Consider the following 23,408-nt stretch of genomic DNA (forward strand, 5'->3'; position numbering starts at 1 on the left):
GGTTTTTTGGTTTTCTTTTTTTTTTTTTTTTCTTTTTCATTTTATTTGTTGGTGAGCGAGGTAGTTTTTTCTTTTCTGAGGGTAAAACGGAGGATTATAGTGATGGAGAAACTGTGCCCTGCCTGATTTTGGTGATGCAACAAGAGTCAGTGAAGAGAACAGCTCTTTGGTAGATAGCTGGTTTTCAAACACTGTCTACAGGACAAATCCCATGTAAGGGTTAAATTTCCCCAAAGAGTTGGAGTTTGTGGGAAATAATTTTGTCATTTCCATCTTGATCTTTCCTGCCTAAAAAGGAACATTGCATCTGGTGTGTGTGACCAACTGCAGAAAGAAAGGATGCTGTGTAAAACACCATCCTGGCGTGTCAGCTTCTGTATCCTCTGTTTCTGTCTCTCTGTAGTCTTTTTCTGTGGTTGACTCTGGGGTTGATTCTTTATTCTTTATTTCCCCCTTTTGTCTTGGACACAAAGAGCCAGCTTGGGCTCTGCCTGGGACACTTCAGGAGGACAGAGAGGAATTGTCCCCAGAACTCCTTGTGGGCAGCTAGAGTAGTTCAGTTTTGGCAGTCAGATGCAAGAGATTTTTCTTGGGGTTCAAACAGAAGGTCTGTCCGTGTTGTTTTTCTTAATTTCTATACTCTGGTTGTGTTGTGGTTTTTTTTTGGTTGTTTTGGTTGTTTTTTTTTTGTTTGTTTGTTTGTTTGGTTTTTTTGCTTGGGATCTGGGTGTATGAAAGCCTAAACTGTTGTTTCAGGCAGCCCTTTACACTGGATTCTTACCTCAGTGCATAAAACCAGCTCATAAGATTTTGATGAGCATTGAGCATATCCATAAAAGAAGAAACTGATTTCTTTCTTAATTTCCCTTAGTTTACTGTCCTGAAGGGATCGTTACTGCTTATCCTGGAGTGTGTCTGGCTGAAGCTTCTTGAATTGGGGCTTGACAAGGGTTTTTCTCTTCTCCTAGTCTTGCTAGATTATTTCATCATAGCAGATGCCTTGATTACTTTCCTGTCTGCCTGGTAAAATATATGCTTTGAGAATGATCTGTCTTCAATTTCCTACTCTTTCTCATTAAAACAGAGAAATTTCCTTTGTCTGCTGGCTTTTAAACATATGCACACACCTGAATGTATTACCAGCTGTATCTGGAATCTTCATTTTAACTCACAGAGCCATACCAAAGTAGCATTAATATCAGGGAAGGGAAGACGTGGAACAGCAACAGCATAAGCTTTAGAAGCCTGAAGGACACACACTGTTGTTCTCCACTTTAGGAGAAGGGAATACAGGAGACCTGGCCCCTGATAAGTAACAGCTGTGTTAGTTACCAATACAGCCTGGCCCCAATGAGTCACAGCTGGAGCCAATGAAGATAAGTGTAATGAAAGGGAGTGGGTGAGCTGGTGAGGGAGACTCATCATGGAGGAGGAACTTTGAGGAAGAGGGAATGAGAGGATGGTGAAAAAGAAGGATCCTGAGGAGAGAGAATCCCTGCAGTAAGGTCAGTCTGGGTATGGAGTCAAAACCTGTTGTTGGAGCCTGCAGTCAGAGGCTGCAAACTGATCCCTGCAGTCAGAGTTGAGCAGGAAATAAGCAGCAGTCAGAGGCTGCAGGGGAAACCTCCAGCAGGAGCTTGGTGCGGGCAGAGTCAGGGAATGGTTGGAGTCAGGATGGCTGAGGGGTAAAGAGGAACAAACCAGGGCCCTTTTCATGCTGTGATAAACAAGGAGTCTGTGTCTCAGCTCATTTCTACCCTCTAAGAAGAGGGCTGATGCAACACTCTCCCCCATCCCAACAGGAATACCTGTGGTTTCATTGCTGCCCCAGATAAGTGATTTATCACAGCTCTTTCCAGGTTGCCACTCCAGAGCTTGATGATTTTATCCTTTAGTGATCTCAGTGTAGATTTGTAAAATAAGAGAAAACCAAAAGGGGAGGGAAAAGCCCAAGGGAGAAGCATTAGCTGCTGTCCTTGTCAGATGATAGCCTAGGTGTCAGGAGGGAGGTGCATGCAGAACAGAAGTCCTGGATTCCTGCACACCAGGGCCAAATGTTCTTGGCATAAATAAGTGTGGGATTATTGAACAATACTGTTTACCTCTTATTTTTTTCCGAATAAAAGCATGTCTGCAAAATCAATGTTGCTGGAAGTGCTGTGGTGTACCTTTAATAGGCAGCGTGGAATAGAGATATCTGTAAAACAGTTTTTTGCTTGTCTAATCCTGGTGGGACTGGAGAGCTCCCAGGCATAATTTAGGGATTTGTGGGAATCTGTTTTAATTTAATTTAATTAAATTGACTGTCTTTTTAACTTCTGCAGCAGGACTAGAATCTTTGCAGAATTGCATGGTGCATGTGCCCAAGTCTAATGTACTCTTGAAAGTTGGGATTCTGCTTGGAAGTAATTTTATTACTTTGATAAAAACTCTGAATATAAATAATCACCACTTTTCAAACTGCACATTTTAAAATTTGGTGGGTTGTACTTTACCTTTCCATCCTCATTCATGACTACAGAACTCAAGCTGAGATGAGAGGTTTGTTTTTTTTTTTTTAATGAGTTGCTTGTATTTGTTCAATAACTAAAGTGAAGATAATGTGTTGAGTAATAATAATTTAGATTCCCCCAGGGGAGAATTTATTCTGGTGGCCTGAAGGCTAAGTTTCTCACCAAAGAGGAGCTGATGTGGAGCATTTACACCATGGAAGCCCCACCACAGTTGTAAATGCGACTTTTGGGACAGTTTTACACAGCCGTGTTAAAGATGCACCTCACCGTGACATCTGCATGACGTAAAATAAGGGGATATTAGGAGAGCTGCCCAGTTTTTTAGCAACTGCCATTACTACAAAATTCCTGGCATCCATAGGGATCTGGTGGAGCTGTTTGTTTGTTCTGTTTCAAAGTAAGAGATGCAGGGCGAGCTTTAATTAGCTGAATTACCTCGTTGCTGTTACTATTCTAATAATTTGAGGCAATTCTAGAGATGTTTTTAAAAATACCAGAGAGAACTTAATTGGCACTTTATTTGTAGCCTTTCTCCCTTCTCTCCTTAACTCTCCTTCAGGGGTGGTTGGCTTTTTTTTTTTTTTTTTTTTAATTTGGGCAGGAGGGTGGATGCTGGTGCTTGCTGTGTCCTTTGGAATTTTTATAGGTGCTCAACACCATGGGAACATGTTTCAGTACGAGCAGCAATAGGTTGTTAATAGACCTTTTAAAAATCCCATTTTCCATTTACCATCAAGTTTCCTGGGTCTTGTGCTGCAATCAGTGCTATAAAAAAAGACTTTTTTCATATCCATGCCACAGAGATTCCCTTATTCACTGCCTTTTTCACTTGGCTCTGCTCTTATGGGTCTCTTCCACAGCACAGGGAAAGCAAATGTGAAGTAGGAGGACTTTATTTTGGTGAAAATCATTTAATACAGAAGCAGAATTGAGTAACCTCAGAATTTAGCAGCATAATTTGTAGGTAGTGAGGGATTGATTCTGACGTATGGAATTAGATTTTTAAGCCAATAATATCTAAAGGAAGTAATTTTTTCTTTCTTACTGATGGCACGATTGACATTATGGTAAAGGACAAGTGAGCAGATTCTTGTGTTAGAGGTACCAAAATTATCTTGAATTTTTTTTTTTAATAGGAAGCTTCATGCTCAAAGAAAAATGCCTCGGCATTATTTGTGAAGACTCAGCTTACTTTGAAAGTCCAGCTGTAGAAATGTATCAGCTTATAGGGCCTTTGGAGATCTTCCAACTTACCCATCAAATAAACCTTTTATTCCTCTTAAACCAGCTGTTAGGAAGCAGAGAGGAACACCATGTTTTATGATGCTGATTAAAGCAGTAATCTGGTGACTGCTTTATTCAACATATAAAGATGTGCTGATGAAACAGTGATAAGCAGTGAAATTACTGCCTCAGGTTGACAAACCTGCAATCAGTTCTATTTTTTTTCCACCCCTTTAGTGGCTGCTTCTTCTTAATCTCCTTGAACAACTGTATTTTAGTCTAACCAGATGTTTAATCACTGCTAGATATTCAGTGACAAGTGAATTCAGTGTTTAAAGGCCTGGCCTTTCATTCTTAAGCTCACTGGTTTTGATACAAACTTGGTGTGTAAGGCATGGCAACTCAGATGTTAATTATGATTGCTTTAGCATCTGCAAACCACTGTGAAGTCTTTAAAAGTAAGTTGATTGCGTTTCACAGAAGTACAGTAATCTGTCCAAGTGTATGAAATTGCAGGCTCATGGCCACAGATGTTTCAATTTAGTACAGTATGGCAGAACAGTTTGGAGGTCCTCGTTTATGTAGATTTCACAGCAGCTTTGGTTTTTGTAAGAACTTACCCGTAAAACCTGTCCATTAATTGATTTTCTGTAACAGTATTTGTGCTTTGATGTAGCTACTATTTTTTTAATCTGCATCAATATAACACAAACTTCTGTTGTATTATTTTTACAAGTCGCACAGCAAAAAGCCAATCTTGCTCTTCAGTCTAATTAACTTTCATGCGGTTGCTGTTTTGCTTATATATGTGGCTTACATACAAATAGGAGTTTGGAGAATTCTCTATATTCAGATCAGGAGGGGTACTTCTTGACACTGTTCAGCTTGCCTTTTGGAAAAGAAGGGTGCATGAAGCAATGGCAGGACATTGCCAAGAAGCACAGCTGAAATGCATTATTATTTCCAGCCAGGGGAAGCTTTTTAAGTGGCTTAGCTTGTTCAACCAAAGAACTCTCTCCCAAACCCACCAAGAAAGAGCATTCCACAAGTTTCCAGATTTCTCAGTTCCTTTCCAGAAATGCCATCAATCCAGATGCATAAAAGCTGGCTTTTCGTAGGAAAAATAGGTACATCAGCTGCAAACATTGTAGCTAAAGCCTGTTTAAAGATCTCTTTTAATGAGATGTAAGGAAGATCATATTCCCAGGCATCTGGACAGCAGAGCACACACCAGCTGTTGAGTCAGGCACAGACTTCCACAGGTGGAGTTGTCTCTGTGATAGGAGCTTGTCTGAGACTGTGAATTAATCACTTGTGGTTTACCAGATAATCAGTAATTCTGCTGACTTCTGGAGTGTCTGTCTGAACATGTGGGAGCTACTTTCGGTCGTTGGTGAAGCCTTTTGTTGTGGGTGACTGATTATTGCACTCTTCTGTGCACCAGCAACACAACAGACCTGGTTTAAATCAGGAACCAGGTTATTCAGGCCTGTTTTCAGCATTCAGACGTGGAGGCAACTTTCTACATCACCTCCTGTCCTGGGAATCCTCTCTGTGATGATGGGCAAAGTACAGTCACTGCAGTCCAGGATGGATGGGAATCCAGGCAGCTGTGGGGGACAGGTGCTGCTCTGTCAGTGGTCACTGAAGGTCTTGTTATCTACACAGATTTAAAGAGGACACTTGTGAGGGTAATTGATTTCCAAGAGATAAGATCAATAGAGCTATGCCAGTTCTTTAATAACATCCTGTTGATGCCTTACAGAATGATTTGTTTTTTTAAGCAGAAACAAAAGAATACCTGTGGGTTTGGCCCTGAAATGGTTTAGTACAGGCGAACGCCTCTGGTGTCTGGTTCTATTTTTTTTGGAGGTCAAGAGTTTTGAAAGATAATAATAGGATTGTGTAATATAATAGAATCTAATTTCCAGATTTCCTAAGACTTGAAGAATCATTCACAGCAGAGCAAGCAATGCAGCTCCTTTTTTCAAGGATGCTTGCAGCAAAAGCAGGCCAGCATGAGAAGTCAGGCAAGCACTTTATTATCACACAATCCAGGCTGTGCTGGACCTTCATGTGGAGATGGCACATATTTTCCCTGCAGGGATGTATTTTCATGTGAAATGTTGTTCCCATTTCTGGCAAACCATTTAAATTGAAGTCCTTTTTTGATGCAGATTATCTGGAAAGTTTTAAAAGGAGAGAAAGCTGACTGAGGCCTGACAGACACTGTTTTAGTCTATGCATTTGGAAGATTTATTTGCCTAATTACTTTTAGAAATTTAACCAGCACTTATTAATCAAGTTTCTCTTGATATTCAGATCTTAAAATCTTGGTAACAATTTTAGGCTGCAAAGATAACAACTGCATGTGGCCATTGCAAATGAAATAAATAGAGAGTGAGGGTTAAAGCTATGTCAGTTCTTATTTACTGTTCTGCTTTCATAAAAGGATAAATTTTTTTCATTAAGATTAGTTAATGTGCACATAATAATGTTTCTGGTTTTAAAAAGGGAAAAAAATCTACTTAACACAAATGTTGATACTTGAGCTTTTATAGCTTGGCAATCAGTTTGATAAGAAACCAGCCAGTTTTAAGTGTTGTCCCCTTTAATGCTGCATCCTGTAAGCTTCAGGGGTCCAAGGACAGCCTTCAGTGGGGCTTTTCACATACCTGATACCCTGTATGACTAAGGAAAAATAGGAAAAGTCAGTCACTTGAACAGACCATTCATTATGGTCATTTGTTCAGAGGGACCCCAGAGCCTGTTGCTTCAGCTATATTAAAGTGTGCAGTGTGTGCTAAATTGCTGTGAGCAGTGATGGTTACACTAGGAACTAATAGTGACAAAAAAAAATAAATGAATTTAAATTCCAAATTTTATGGGTCACTAAAGTTTTTTCCTTCTTATCAGGGAAAAGTTGCCTAGCAGCCATAAATTTTAGGCATTAAAAAAAAAAAAGGTGAGAATAAGCGTACAACAAAATGCACGTACAGAAAAGAGAAGTTGGTTTCCTTTTCTTCCACTGTTATCAAAGGTGAAAGAATAAAATCCTAAAAGAACTTGCAGAAAACTAAGATGAAGAACTGCTCAATAAGCAAAATGTTGAGGGGGAGAAAAAGCACAAAACGTAAATTTGGTGTAGGAGAAATCAGTTCTGCTCTTGTTAAGCTGTGGGCAAGGAAGCGTGGCCAGAAGTATCCACTCACCTGTGCTGCCCCTTCCCCTAAAAGAACATTTTACAGCCTCCTAAAAAACTTAAATTCCTGGTGGAAAGCCAGTGATCAGAACAGGTTTTTGTCAAGGAGGAAAAATCCCAAATCAAATGATCTCTCATGGGCATTAGTGGCTCTGGGTGGTAAAGGTCTAATCCTGCCTGGATCTTGCGCACATCCCTTGTGATTTGAATTAAACTAATGGACGTATAGTGCAAATATAAAACAAAGAATTTTCTTCTCCAAAGGTTTTGCAGGACCACAGGTCACTGATGACTGCACTGTCTATTTTTCTTTGTAGGAATTCAGATGCACACTCAGAATACTTTTTGTAATGTTAAGTTTAGCTTGAAAAGCTGTTTCAGTAATTCCCTTCTCACATGCCTACAGACTTAATTATTACTGAGCAGTTGGTATTGATGTGGCCTTGTGCCAGTATTTTTTAAAATTCTGATTATTATTGTGGTGTTGAATATACACCTTTTCACAGATGCAATCTGAAGTGTTCATACAAGCTTAGGAATAATCATCACAAACTGTTCTGGTGCCAGTACTTGCTCTGAGAAGATTTCTGCCACAGCAGAACTACATTTAATTTGGTTTAGCGGGTTGATCTGAGTAAGAATTAAAGAGGCATGAAATTTTTTTTGGAAAAGAAAAAGATAGTTTTTTCATTAATATAATATGTTGGTTTTGATACATCTCAATTAAAAATCAGCAGCTGTGTGGCCCCACGGCTGCTCCAGTCTAGTGGTGTCCATTGTGCACAATTCCTGCCTGCTCCCACTCAACCCCTTCTAAGTTTAAAGATGCAAGAAAATAAAAATAGATAAGGTGAGAGAGGAATCCATTATAAATGAATCGGTGAATATTTAGCAAGTCATATTTACATGTGATACTTAGAGTGAAATTATTCTTTTGCAAAGTGGTTAATGGATTTTCTCCAGTGGCTGTCTGCCTAGCATTCCTTAAAGAATACTTCCTTAATCTCATCTTGTGGAATAGCTTGCTTGTTGGTTCCTAAAGCTGACATTTTGGCTTATGCCTCAAATGGCATTAAGCATGAGGGTATCTGAATATGGAAAACAGAATTCAAGTGCAGGCAGTTTTAATTATCTATAATCTTTGCCATTAGAATCTTACAAATCAATGAGTAAGCACTGCATTAAGCAGCACACACTGGGGTAATTTTTTCTCAGGCAGAAATGTTATCTTCCATTTGAAACAACAAAATAAACTTTTATTGTATTTTTCACTTAATCTCAGAAAAAAAAATAGATGGGTCTAGAATCCCTCCAGTTTTTATGAATTACTGCATATTACCAATGTTCATATGTATAAAATTCTTTCAGAATCTTTTAATTAAATTTTCTTTAGATTTTGTTGGCTTTTCTGTTGCAGTAGTTGAAAAAAAAATAAATCTGTCTCTCTAAATGAATTTACTCTTTCTGATAATCCAGTTGATGAGGCAAATGTATAAAAATCCCACTAATGTAGGCTGAGACATGTCCCAAAGAAGCTTGCTTCTCTAGTCAGAAAATCATGGAGCACTTAATAATCCTTCAGCCTTCTTGAGAAATGTATAATGATATTATGTGTGGTCAGATAGATTTTATTTAATCCTTTCAGAATATTGCATTAGGCTGGGAGGCTGTATTTACTCCTGTGTGTTTCCAGTTAGCAAAGGATAGAGTTGGCAAGAGGAATTTAGGTTAAATTGACTACTAACAGGAAAGGGTTCTGCTGAAACTCAGAGGCAGCTCTGGGTGTGATGAAGGACTGCTTGCTTTGACTTCCAGCCACTAAGTTCTTCCTGAAGGTGTAATTTTGAACGCGTTACTTCCACGTTCATTTTGTTTCCTGCCCTCCCACGTTCAGTGTCCCGCAGGAAGCAGCATTAGTTCTTCACACTTGCGAGTGTGCCTTCGTTCTCTGCCTCTGCACTGCTGCAGGGGCCAGATTTGGAATTTAAAATTGTCCAGCCTCATGAGGAGCGGGGAGACACAAAGCAGTCCAGAGCCACCTCATCATTCAGTAGCTCAGCAAGGTGCTTACCAAAACTGATCTTTTGATGCTGGAGAAGTGAGCTACATATCCCAAAAAAAAAGCAGCCTATGGAGGAGTCTCGGAGCGAATTATCATTTTTGGGGTGACCTTAACCCCATCTATAAATGGTGTTTTCTCAAGGTCAGACAGATTCTCTGCTACTCTCACAGGGGTAAAAAGCAACCCTGAACAAGCAGTGGGAGACTGTGCATATTTAGGCTTTATTCTGATATTCTGACATCAAAAGCCAGGAGCGTGAGGTCGATTCCAATGTGTTGCACTGTGGAAATCTGAGAACAGTTGGATCCTGAAGAGCTGCAGCTCTTGGGAAGGTCAAACTGGCCTCCCTCTGCCCCAAAGAAATAAAGTTGGTAATTTTTAGGTGTTTCTGGGAGAAACTAAGAGTTCATTCCCATTTTACATACATGCAAATTGTGTGTTTTCAGTTCTGATGATTTTTTTTCCTTTTGATGTGTGGGGTTTTGGTTCAGATTTTACATTCCCCTGGTACCTGAGTGAATGATAGTTTATACATTTGCTTGGCTGAAAATCACTGCTATTTGGTACTGGATTTGGGGAGGTGTAATAAGTACTGGTCACATATTTGTAACTTTTCTGGGCATCATCTTCCTGCTGGCAATAGAAACAGGGTGCAGAATTAGATGGTCCCTTTTACTGGTCCAGGAGAGTTGTTTTTTTTTCTGATTTTGTCAGAAATCAGACTGTAAACGTGTCCCAGGGACAGATTAATCCCATTTAACAGCATTTCTAACAACCATTTGTCAGAGATGGTTTCTTTTCTTGTAACTTCGGTGATGAACTTTGCCAGGATATGGTTGGGGAGAGCACCTGTATTTTGTTCCTGACTTCATACCGTTCCTCAAGCAGTGAATTGTAGGAAGTGATATGCCAAAACCACACATTTTGCTTGTGTGTGTTATAAGGCATTCTAAAAATCTTTAAATTGCTTATTCCTTCCTGCTTTGTGCGCTGAGTAAATGGCAAAATAAATTAATTATGGGCAGAATAAACCTGAAGAAAAATCTGCTAGGTGAAATTCAGCACCAGAATGAGAGACCAGAAAAATAATAAACATCCCTTGTTGACATATTGTTAAGATGAAATCTTGTCTTGAATAGTAATTATGGAGGGGGGGGTGTAGAAAAAAAGAGAAATAATGAAGAGTTCTTTCTGAATGGATGTTTTAAAGCAACATATAGTCTGTTAACCTTTTGGGGTTAAATATCTATTGGAGGTGCTGGCAGGAAAACGATTGCTTTGCAGAGAGCCCTCAGTTCATGCAGCTCATTGACTGCACTTAGATCAGGGCACTGCTTTGAGGATCCATTTCTACTCCTCCCATCTCATCCCACCACTTTTTACATGAACCAAGAGTAATGCACACAGGGATCGTCACTTTGGGGTTCTTTCGTGGGTTTCTTTGAAAAATTACTTGTCCATTAATCAGCAATGGTTCATATTTGTACGTTTTCCCAGTACTGCACTTCCTTTTTATATCAGAGCATTGAATATATGTGAAAGCCAAATAAACGTTCTTTGCTATGGATGTTGGTAAATGTGCATTGGCAAGGAAAGACCAGATGAGACTGGATACATCCTCCTGGTTTTGGATTTCCTAATAAAAAGGAAAGTTCTTGAGAAAATTGAATTTATTGTGAAGGTCTGAGGAGTCTTTACCCGTAGTAATATTGTGCTTGAGTTCTTTGAGGAAAGAATATGCATTGTAATGAAATTGTGAAAAAAAACCCCACATCTTTGAATGTACTTACTACTTATTACTCATGTTAAGTGTCTTTCCGAATGCATTGAATCACTAGGCTTTTGTTTGCTTTTCTTTTGTAATCAGAGCACTACATCCACTTAAAACCTGCTTGGGAAACCTCCTGGGACAGGATTTCTCTGCACCAAACTGATAATGGAAATTGATGAAGGAAGAACAGTACAGTGCTGATCTGAGCTATAGCCTTTAAAACAATCAAAGGAAATTTCAAGTGCAAATGGGTTTCCTAATCATGTTTTCTTTAGGATTGCATCATATACACAGGGAAATAGCACATTATGGAAGTGTATTGCATGTCTAACTCAAACCAACAGCACCATTTACCTTGTGTCATTAAGTCTTACACAAATAGACAGAAGTCTCCCACAAGGGGAATATTTACTTCTCCTTGAAATATGAAGTAATAAGTCTAATAGAAGTAGGAAGGTGAAATGCATTGTAAAGCTATTTTGTGTACCAGCAGAATTTCGAACAAGCCTGGCTTCTGCTCAGCAGCTCTGCAGTAAATAATTTACAATGATAATGGATATGGCAAAGTTTATGTTGGAGGGAGGGGGGGAAAATGTTATGCTATGGGTCATAATTAGCAGTAGATTTGATTCATGGTAGTTTTTTTAAGGTATGGGAATTCAAAATAGATGATAGGAGCTCGTAAAGATTAATTGGAGTCTTAGCAGCATACATGCTTTTGATGTAGGAATGAGTGAAGGAGAGTTTGGGAGGATTTGCCCCTTGGAGACTAAAGGGCAGGGGTTTATTTACACTTTTTAACAGAAGGTTTGTCTTTGAAATTAAGAAAACAGCTGTAGCAGATTTTCTACAGTGAGCTATGTGAGCTGGTGGTGTGTGGTGCCCACTTGGAAGGAATCAAGTTTGAGATGAGTATTTTGTACCCTAAAAACAAATATAAGGTTTTTACCACTAAATGGCTGATTTAATTTTATGTCCATTAAAACATTTTTAAGAATGGATAAACTGGGGGTTAAGTTAATCACAAATTATTTGATTTATCCACAATCAAACTGTTTGTTATTTTAGTGAACCTCCCTGGAACAAAGTATTATTTCTTTCTAATTCCTTTTTTCCCCCTTGAAGTTAAATGTTGAGAATGACATAGAGAATTAAGTTAAAGTTTTCAAAAGAAATGAAAATATTAAAATAGCTGCTTCATAGTGTTTATTGGAAATGTGTTAGTTAATGGCAGCATCTATAAATATTACATATGACACCATTGAGTCATATTTTATGACGCCTCTGGGTCATGGTTTTCTACTGATTAATCTCCACAGCTGAGATCTTGTTATCCTCAAGGGCATCCAGCTGACTGCCAAAAAGCCAAAAAGAGGTGGTATGAAACCACAGGTAATATCTGCCTTCAAGTCTTTAATTGGGGAAGTCATTCTACTGCTTCATTAGTCCAAACTGGTGTATACTTCATTATCTAGAGTTACTTTCTATAAAAAATTACTTTCATATCTGAATCCTTTATTACTTTAGAATCAAGAATTTCCATTTCCATACATTACAGCTAAAAATTATTACCCAAACCCTTTTCAGATCTTTTAAAAGTGGTACTTAGATTTTAGGAATTTAAAAAATCTTGCTTTTAAAAGTGTTGATTACAGCACTTATTACTGGATGTGCAAAAGCATGTATCAGTGTCATCAGGTTCATTGACTCAGATTATTTTCAAGATAATAAGAGTTGTGTAATCCCTCTTTGCAGAGGTTCCTTTTCTGGTCTTGAGGAGGTCTTCCTTCTCTGGCTCTTGTCTACCTCTGCACTTGTGTTCCATTTTATTGTTACTTTTAACATGTGGCATTTTAATTGAATTTGAGCTCTGTTTAGATGATTTTTCATCTCCATTTCTAGTTGTGTATGTTTTTTCTTCTTTTACTACTTGTACCATTCAAGCCTCTTCCTAGTTTCATTAATTACTATGGCAATTTTCATTTCTTTCTGTTGTCATGGCAGTAGTAGTACATCAATCCTGTCCTGCTAATAAGAATATTAATCACATCTCTGGCTATGTCAGTTCTATTTTTTTACAGGGCTGTGATGGCATCATTATCTTAAAATTGACTTTTGATGCAGAATGGATACTTATCTCTCCCTCTCTGTTGTCAGAACACATCCAAAAGCAGTTCAGATCTTTTGCAGGCAGAATAAGTACAGCACAATTTCACCTCTTTAGGCAATAACCTAAGTTTACTGATCACTGTAGTAAATAATGGTTCACCTGACTAGATGTCATGAAGGAATGAATAAAATTAGGTTCAGGAACGTTCTGGCTTTCCATACCTGTTGTTATTTACATAAGCAAAGTTTCTAGCTGTAAAGGGTAATTCTCCTTTGCCAGAGTTCCTAAACTGTTTGCTTAATGGTGTAAAGCATTTTGGAGTGTTTCCATGGTTTGTGGTATTGTTGTGGCTCTTTTGTGGTTTTCTCTGTTTCACAAGATTGTTTTGCTGAGTTCTAAGCTGAGTAGAGATGCCTTGGGGAAAATTCTGTTCTGTATATTTGGGAAGGAACCATCAGGATTCCAAACCCAAAGCTAGTAAACAGGTTTCTCTGTTCTTCAGAAGAAACAAAACCCAAGCCACATGTGAATATTCTTTAAGTCATTGTTCCACTGTATAGACTGGCCACTCCTACAGGAAACCTGTGGGGAAAGTGTACATTTTATGTACATCTAAAGGATTTAAAGCCAGCTGGAGTTTATATAACTTTAAAGAGAGGTGTGCACCTTCATAAGAGAGGAGGAGCTTAACTGTGAATTTATTTATAAAATATAATTGTGTGTTGATTGCCACGTAGATGCCTCTCTGTGGCTGGAGTCTGAAAAGGTGATTTGCTGCTTCTTGTCCCTGTGGACCTCTTGTTTTCTTGAGAGCAAGCTGGGGAAGAGAAGAGGGGGGATTGTTCTGGCACAGGGTGTTCTGTGTCTCCCAGCTCCTGTGCTACTGCTGCTATAGTCACCTGGGTTCTGGACAGATGCATGGATCATCATGGAAACAGGCTAAAAACAGGGATTTTGTTGTTGCCTGTTGTTGGTGAACCTGCCAAAATTAGAAATGGCTGTGTTGAAAGACGATGTGCATTCTTCCATGAGGAACTAACGCAAAGGAAAACTGCAGAGGCTTCCAGAACAGTGCCACTTGCTGGAGCCTTTGAAGATCTCACTATGAAAGCAGCACATTTCTTTATCAAAAATGGTCTCTTTCATGGATATTGTAGACATTTGTCTGAGGGAAAGGTTAGGGTGAGGGTTTTAAGTGTTTTATTTCTCTAAAACTTTGGTGTCGTTCATTTAAAGTGAAACCTCAAAAAGGAGACGGTGAATTTTTCAGAAACTGAGGAATAGCAATGACTGAGAAGTTTCACTTTTAATTTACTCTGGCTTCGCTGGCAATCTCTCCTTCTTTAACCTTATTAGCTGGAAGAGAGGAAACAGCTATCCAAGAAATAGCAGAGAGAAATTGATGGCACTTTAACTCCCTGCTAATACCTTTGTGAATGAAGAGCCCTTTTGAAGACAGACTGCAGTAATCAGATGGCAGATCCTGTGATAGTCAGGCTCTTTTAATGACTTGGATCCTGAGGGGTCATGGCTTCGCAGCAGGAGAAAAAGCATCGTTTCTGGAGGGACAGGAGCTCTCCTGCCTCAGAAGTCATCTTCAATTCCTGGATGACTGCTCTGTAATTGAGCTATAAGAGCAGCCGTGTTGGTTCAATAGGGACGTTTTTATAGAGAGCAGTGCCATTAATCCCTTAGAGGTACAAATATTCTGCTGGCAGAGTGTTGTCTCCCCAGGTCAAGGGTACGGAACCAATTACAGAAGGAAAAGATGAGAAGTGTAAAGAGGTGGCAAAACAGCTCAGTGGGCTGCAGTCTCAGTATAGCAGAGTTATGCAAATATTGCCTTTGCCAGGTCCATACAAGAACAGGAGTTCACAGCCTAAGGCCCTAGCAGTGCCTCTCTCCATTTTTCCGAGGTGTTCATGGTGCACTTGTTTAAAGGCAAATCTATTCATCGTCGCTTATGCTTTAGCAGACTGTTACTTCATGCCAAACGCTTCTGTGGAAGTTTGAGCTTTATCTTTTAATCCCATTTTTTTTTCTTTGCTATTGTCTGTCGCACAAGCTTTGCTGTGCCAACAGCAAATTATTGCAATTTATATATTAAAAATATTATATTACAGCATATTATAGCAATTATACTGTCAACAGTAACAGGAGAGCCTTCACTGCAGGTACGCTCACCAGAAAGTCCTCTTGTATAACTGAGTAACAATTGGAGTGAGTTGTGTTCAGGTTTTGTCAGTCATAACTGAAATAAAGAAGGTACTATGAGGGACCCAGGCTTTTAAGATTGGCTGCCAGAAAGTTGCCTAAAAGTGTATTTCTAATGTTCTTCCCAGTACTTCCTACTTTCTTCCCTCTTCTGGGTGTCTCTTCAGTATTTCTATATGAGACCCCTTTCCAAACAGCGGGAAAAAGGTACTTTGATCATGTTCAAATTCTGCTGACAATTTTCCCCATATGAAAGATAGTTCTGCTGAGTAGCTGAGGTAGTTTCCTGGTGCTTTGGAATTTCCAGATGTACCAGTAATGAAAGACTGTTTCATGGTGTTTCTGTAGGGTGGCTTTTTTGGGTTTTTTTTTTGTTTGTTTGTTTGTTTTTGGTTTTTTTGTGGTTGGTTGGTTTTTTGGGGGTTTTGTTGTTGTTTTTGGTTTTGTTTTGGTTTGGGTTTTTTGTGATGAAATCCCTGCTACTGTAAACGCAGATTCCTGAATCCTGGTAAGAAGCTGCCTGCTGAAAGATGCAAGTGTTTGGTGAGCACATGACTGCTCCCAGGAATCCAGCAAGGAGAGACTTTCATTGCAGTGTGCAGTCACTGCAGCCTGGTGACACCATCCTGTTCCTTGTGAGTGTGCCTGGCTTTTGGAGAGTATTCAGTCTTTTGGATGTCTCAGCACAAGGTGAGGCACATCTGGCTACAGCTGCTCTCTGTAGCCCCTACAAAGGAGGATTGCATAGGTACAGGGAAACCAAGCCAACCCATTCATAGAAGATTTCCCCCTGTCCATAGGACTTAAAAATATATATATATTTTTTTTAATAGATTGCAATCTGTTTCCTGTACCTCAATAAAACTCCGATTCAAACTGAGGTACCTCTGCAGAAAGTTAAAGGAATAGTAGGAAGAACTGGTCTTAAATGATGTTGAAAACAGTGTGAGTGTTTTCAGAGCTGGATGTAATATACTCCAGAGTGTACAGTTTCCCTTTATGAAACATGCATGACTCGTATTAGCTGCTGTTTATTGTGCTTGTGGTTAGTGCTCAAGTGGTAACTGAATAATTTAAATCGCAGATGTGAGTCATTAACTCTCCTGTCTTCTATGGTTTTATCAGAAACTGACCTCTCCAAGTCTGTCTGCAAAACAGGCATGGGAAAACAATAGGGAAGCTTTCACCGGTGCTTCTAGCTATTCTGTAACCAACTTGACTTTAAAATGCAGTTCTTATAGGACTTCCAGAACCTTTTAGCAAGAGCTTAGTCACAGCACAACATGCATGAGAGACTGATCAGTCTTGTGTTATTATCAGGGGAAATAAGGCCTGTCTTCTCTTGCCTCTCTTGGTACTCATTGGTATTCACAGAGTCACAGCACCAGATATTTGGCACAGAATCTCTTTTCCACTCAATAAATAAATTTGGTTCCTGTACTTACTGTTTTGCTGGAGGAACCATGCTTTAAAGGCTTGAAAGAAGGAGTTGGCCTGTCAGCTGCATGGTGATTGTTGGCCTCAAGGTGCTTGGTGGCCTGCTTGCCTCCTCAGACACCCAGCGTTTGTCGCAGAGGGAGGCAGGGACCAGGGAAAGTCCTGGGACACACAAGCACATCTCAAATCTTTAGGAGTGCTCCCCTGTCGTGAGCTAGCAAGTGAGGATGATGATGGCACCAAAAACCACACTGGATTTCGTGCTAATTCTTGGTCACGTGGTTACTTCCCTGTAAAAGTCTGTCAGGATGGATGTGAAAGTTAAATGCAACCATAATATTCAAATTTCCTAAGCTCATTATTCCATGATCTTATGGGGTGTGCTTAACTCTGTTATTGAGTGTAATGACAGGGATTTTTCAAAACCAGGTGGCAAAGGACAGATTACATATTTCTGTATGACTTTTTAAAAATAGGATTTCTGAGTAGGTTTAAGTTCAACAGCTCAGTGCTTTGTTCCTGCCCACAATTAGAGCGGTGACTGGGTGTGAAATAACAGAACAGGCTGTTAAAAATATTGATTGGTGGTTTATCTTCCAAGGAGGGATTAATGGGCAAAAAGATTTGCTATCCTCTTGGTTTGTTTTTGGTTTTTTTTTCCAGACTGGGTCTAAAGTGGGAAATTGTTTTAAGATTATGTGAACTGTAAAATGATGGCATTGATCATTTATGTTCCTGTAGTTGGTTTACTTTATAAATATGTACATGTGCAATCCAATATAAACATAGTAGAATGTGTATATAATATACATGCCTATCTATAAATCTGCATTTAACTAGCAGATTTTTTTTGATTTTTTTTATGATTCTTTTAAAAGGCTGTGATCCGTTAACCTTTACAGGACTCATTCATAAAGCTGTTTAGTTGCAGAACAGAAATAAGATTTTATTAGCATTTGTGTTGCTCGTTTTCTGGATGTTTCAACTCCTCGCCCTGGCTGTCAGGCTGTCTCCTGACCTGGCCACAGAGTCCAGCCTCATCAGCAGGACACTCAGAATGTGAGGCTAACCTTGAAAAGTGGCTTTCTGTATCATGTTCTTAGTTATTTTGTTGTGAAGAACTTGTGTGAGTGCCAGAGGACGAGCCCTACTTTTGCTGGCTGTGTATTCATGAATCTTAGAATGTGAGTAACTACGTGGTAAACCCTGCACTGAGGAGAAGTGAGTGAGCTGTTTTCAGAGCCAGAGCGCCCGTGGGATGTGCAAAGTGTGCAAAGTCATCTCGATGTGCGTGGCCCAGACATTCAGGGAGGTCTGAAAGGCCCTGAGGCAAGAGCAGCTGTAAGGTACCATAACATCTGCAGCTTTTAGTAGCTGCAGTTCCGGGCTGAAATTGATTTCTTTTCTTGTTTTCAGCTCATACCTTCCCTTCCTGGAAAGCAAATATTTGGCTAACTCAGTGTGTGTGCAGCTCCCCTCGTGAAACCCTCAGGCAGTGGTTTTATGCCATGCTTTATAGATTTGGAAAACTGGGGAGCGGAAGGTTACAGCAAATTATTTGTTCAAACTTCCACAAGTTAATTAGAGAGTACTTGAATTACTGCCTGCTTGTTTGGTAGATATTTAGGTAGATATAAGCTCCGTAAGAACCCAAAGCTAAGAAGCAGAAAAATAGTAAATAGGCCTGTGTGTTACCCCTTTTTGCACTCAGTTTGCAGAAGTATAAATCTGCATTTTGAAGTCAAGTCCCAAGAATTCTGGCCATGTTATCAACTGCAGTATAGCCCCTAAAGTTTGACAACTCACACCAGCTTTTTGGTAAGACTATAAAATATTTACTTAGAGAATCATTTTAATCTGCCTCTCTTTCCTTTTGAGAATATTAGAGGAACTTGTGATGGGGTAAGAGAAACTTAGTCTATTAGCATCCAAAAAATTCAGGGAGCAATAACCTGAAAGAAGAATAACCTGTAGAAGCTGAGAAATTACTCAGAGGTGTTACAGCTCCTTCCCATACAGGAATGCTGAAGAAATGGGAGGATTTTGGCGTGGAAAGGGAGCCCAGATGATCTGGAGTAGGTAGCAGAGAGTATCTCTCTGACACAAAGGATGATTGCAGCAGTAAATTGAGGAGGGTTGACCATGATCAGAAGCTGTTGGGTGTGATTGCATCTTACTGGATGTGTGCGGTGTGAGAAAACCCGAGCTGAGAGATGCTAAAGTAAAAACAGCTATTGATGAGCAAGATAGGAAAACAGAGCAGCAAATGATCCCAGATAGGAAGGCTTCTGGAGCCTTCTGCTAGTTGTGACCCTCCCCATTTGAAAGATATTTTTACTGGGTAGCTGAGGTAATTTCCTGGTACTTTGGAACTGCCAAATGTGCCAGTAATGGAAGACTGTTTCATGGTGGTTTTTCTGGGTTTTATTGGTTGGTTGGGGGTTTTTCTGTTTGTGGTTTTTGTTTGTTTATTTTTGGTTTTTTGTGAAGAAATCCCTACTACTTTAAATGCAGGTGCTGCAAAATTTTGCAGAACCCTGCAATTCTTTTTTTATTTGTAGAAGCAGACATCCCTCCCCAAAAAAACCTCATAAACCCAAATCCCAGGTGTTTCCTTCCCTGCCTCTAAGCAGTCTAAATGACCCAAAGTTAGCAAGTGGTACTTACTTGTACACAGAAAGTGGTGCTTTTTCAGCAGGAGCCCATGAAATGAGGAAGAAAATCACCCCAGTAATCAATCTAAAACTGATGTGAGTCAAAAACGTGTTCTTGCTAGGATGGGTGTCAGAAACAATGCCTGGAGAAAAGACAGCTGTACATTCCCAGAACTGGAAAACATTCAAATTAGGTGAACAATTCATAGCATTTTCTAGGGGATTTTTTATTTTACATACTAGGTGAAGAGCTTAACTTGAAGTGGAATTTTGTACAAGAGTGGACAAAAAATACCTCTAAATATTTAGAAGAAAACACAGTCTCCACAATCAGGGATTTCATAGAGATGTTAGGTATGTTCAGTATTTACTTCCAAAAAATTTTTCCAGACTAAAGTGCCATCAAAAGCTAACAGAGCTGCTAGAATATTGGATTATTCCCCTACACCCCCCCATAACTTTGGGTCTCTGATGATGACTTCCCTACACTGAAAAGCTTTTGACCAGTCCAGATCATAACGTCCACGTCCTGCTCTGAAAATATAAAACAAATAATTTCTGATTTTCCCCCCAGTGCTGCCATTAGCATTCCTTGCAAACAAGGATCTGTCTCTGGTACATTAACGTGCCAGGAGCTGTGGCATCTTGAAGCAGAGCTCTGCACTAAGTGTACCTCCAGTCTGACAGCCAGAGGATGCCAACCACGGTAAGAACAGAGAAAACTCAACAGATTCATAGCCCTGCCTCAAGAAAGCCAAATGCTTAAAATTCAATGTTCAATGCAATTAATTTTTTTTTAAAGGGAAACTCTCTGCATACTTTCTAAGAAATGGACTGTGGCAGCCACGTAAATTGTTTTCCACTTGAAGGCAGAACTCGGAGCCCGTCACATTTACGACACGGCGACAACTGTTCATTTATCCTAAGTGATAAATCTCGCAGTACCAAACTCAGCCTTTTTACACTTGTTTGATTTTTAATAACCCTGATGTGCCAACAGAGAGAGTCTGAAGCAGAGGAAGAGGCCTAATGCTCTGTGTAGCTCCTCATAACAAACTGTTCTGTGCAATACCTAAAGTAAATCCATCTTGGGAGAGGGAGAAGGGACTGAAATTATGTTGGCAAATAAAACTAAAATAAACCAACATAAAACCCCCCAAATAAATAGCAGGGTATCCCATTACATAAATTTAGTAAATAGACACCCACACATATGGGGAAAAATGAACATATGAACAAACTAATAGGATTATGCAAAAGAAGCTTCTAATAATAGGCCCATAATTAATCTTTTTTTAGTCTTGGGACTTGCCTGTAATCATTCTTCATGTGCATAACATAAATTAATATAATCTGGGCAAAAACTAATTCTGTGCAAAGGACATGTGTTACAGCAACCCTGCAATTGTGAGGACTATTTTTCCTAATCTAGTTATGGCTCACCAGATGGTGCAGAGTTCACTCCTAAGCCAGGCTTAGCTTTGTGGCATGTTTGCTTTATTGACAAAAAAGGGGGACAACTTTTGTTTGGACCACCAAAGCACAGTTCCCTTGGTATGAACAGGTGAACTGGAACTGAGGAGAATTTTACAGAAAACCTTATGACATCTAAAAGTTATCATGAGAATTACTTTACTGTATGCCTCAATTATTTTCTTTACCAGTGGTTATGGTGTGACTTTAAAAACAATAAATGCTCCATAATTGAATCCAATAACATCTGTAGGATGAAACTTTTTATCTGATATTTTATGCAGCACTTGTGCATGCACATGTATGTGTGCATGTCCATTTAAAGCACCATGTATTTAAAAATAAGTTTTCCTAGGTTTAAGAAAGATACTTGCAGAAAAAAACCCTAAATTATCCTAACATCCTATTTGCTTTACAAGTTTCCTGCAAGAATGAATATCTAAAAATGAAAAAGCAGGGAAGTAAGAAAAGGAACTCTACGGAAATTCTATTCTCCGTGCTAATAATTTTCTTTTAAAACATGATATTTAGTAAAAATATTTTCCAGTTTGGAAAAACGTATGTTTTTCAGCCCCATAAACTAATTCAAACCTTCACACAGAACAGAGAAAACATTCAAGAAAGTGGTTCCCTTCTTTCTTTCCTAAGTAATTTATTCCAGTTATTCAATGCCACTGCTGGAAGTTGAGACATTTTCTAGCATATATTCATTCTCCAACTTCTCAAAATGCATTATACTACAGGTGATAACTGAGGCCAATATTCCTTTCATGTCCTCCTAAGAATAATTAAGGCCTTTTGCCACACATGAAAAAAAGTCTCTACCAGCTGTATCAAAAAAACCTCGAGCACTGACACATATTGACGCCTCAAATCACAGCCTGGCTCCTCATTTTCAAGCTCAGTCTATAAGGAAGTGTACTTTTTGCTCTGTTTCAGGGGGGTTAATTTTTTGAAGTGTATAGTGTTAGACCACCCCCCTGCAGGTTCCATATTCAACTGTCAAGCCCAATACTGGCTAAGGTCTGATATTAGAAAGGAGAAAAAAAAAAAAAAACCCACTTAACTTTTAAATGGAGTGAACAAAATGAATGAAATCTCAGTCTATTCTGAGCAGAATCTGAAGATTTTCTAAGTGTAATTTAGATGATGATGTGAAGAGATGGGTTCCTTGGTATTGATTTCTTTATTTTAATTTATATTATTGCTACTACTACTACGAGCTTCAGCTGTAGAGCTGGGAGACTTGAATTAACACTGATGAACCCAGAGAGCTTTCTGGCCAACACAGGAGAGTCCAAGGCTGCTGCAGAGCCACGTACCCTAACCTTGGGCTAGGCAGACTGGACTGGCTGCACAAGCTGGCTGTGAGCTGAAAGATGCAGCTGTAAATGCATGCACCCATCGATCAAAATTGAAAATAGAAACTGTGCCAAGTGACAGCAGAAAGGAGGATTAACCACTGCCCAAACTGCAGGGGAGGTGGCAGAGATGAAAGATGCTTCTACAGAGTTACAAAAAAAAAAAAAAAAAAACGCACCAGCCAGAAGAAACTGAATAATGTTTTGAAAAATGAAGTGGTGAAGTAGCATTCTCAAGGGTAACAGGTAGTTAAACAACTGTTTTTCATGTGGGAGAACGAAAAGAAACCATTCTTCCTACGACACAGCACTCACAAATCCATGCCAAAAGAGTAGCAGCAATGCCAGATAAGGATTGTATTTCACAATAAAATAGTAACGTTGTCATTACAAAAAAATGCAGTCAAGGGGAAACTGCACGGTAAACCCAAAGCCAGGGCACATGGAGCTTCATGATCCATGGGCATCATTTAACAGAAAACTATTTGCTACAGGATCTTTGTAGAAATCTTCCTGAGGAGATGTGCTCTCTTCATGAGGCCAGACCCTGTGCCTGGCAGCTGAATGGGTTTGTGACACTGCTCCTCTTGTTCTGTCCCCAAACTGCACTGGAGGCTGCTGAGCTGCAAACCTGTGCCACTCTGTTTGTCTCAAACAAACCAGCCAGCTGCAATGACACAATCCAGGGCTTTTACACCGCTCATACACATGGGCACAATGTGACCTCAGGACCACAGGCAGCTACAGCTCAAAAGCATCTCTGTTTCATCCCATATTCCTTCGTTTCTCCATTATTCTTCATGGACTCTGTTACAGACATATCACTTCCCTTCTAGACTGTTACCTGCTTGCACAGAGTGCCAAAGCAAAGTCAGACAGAAGTTCTGCAGATTTAATAAGATTGCTAATAACATGTCATGAGCTTCAGTGACTCTGGGGATTAGGTATATTTAGAAATGCTATGTAATCTTCAGTGTTCTGCAAGTAACCATGGGATTAAAATACATAAAAACTTGTCAAGACTCTGACATACTTAATATTTGCTTAGTGAGATATCATTTAAATAAAAGATCCATTAACCTCAAAGTGCTATTGTTTTTGGGTCTTTTTCATAGCAGCAGTACGGTGTGCAAGACTGAGCTGGTGCTTGCTTTATAAACAGATTTTCAGAGTCACTGGCTGAATGGATTCAGATCTCAGCAGCCTAAAATTTAGTACATCCAGGTATCAGGAAAACACTGAAATTCATTAAATGGCTTTGCATACTGGAACCTCACAAAATATGACTGTAGCCTAATTTGGGGTTGTGTCTGCTCCCTGAAGTTAAAATAAAGACGCTAAATTAAAATGACTACATTTTGTTCTACCAAGCATCCTCTGAATAGGT

General features: G+C 39.4%; 1 long non-coding RNA gene across 1 annotated transcript; it reads left to right on the forward strand.

The window, feature by feature from the left end:
* Window positions 1-1,417: 1,417 nt before the first annotated feature.
* LOC136293130 (uncharacterized) lies at window positions 1,418-23,085 on the forward strand. Its single transcript, XR_010722092.1, has 3 exons — window positions 1,418-1,505; window positions 19,762-19,893; window positions 19,990-23,085. It is a non-coding gene; the product is annotated as an uncharacterized lncRNA (long non-coding RNA).
* Window positions 23,086-23,408: the final 323 nt, after the last annotated feature.

The sequence above is a fragment of the Chamaea fasciata genome, unplaced genomic scaffold (assembly GCF_029207755.1).
Source record: "Chamaea fasciata isolate MVZ Bird 193981 ecotype frontalis unplaced genomic scaffold, bChaFas1.0.hap1 SCAF_8, whole genome shotgun sequence".
In the NCBI taxonomy this organism is placed as follows: Eukaryota; Metazoa; Chordata; class Aves; order Passeriformes; family Sylviidae; genus Chamaea; species Chamaea fasciata.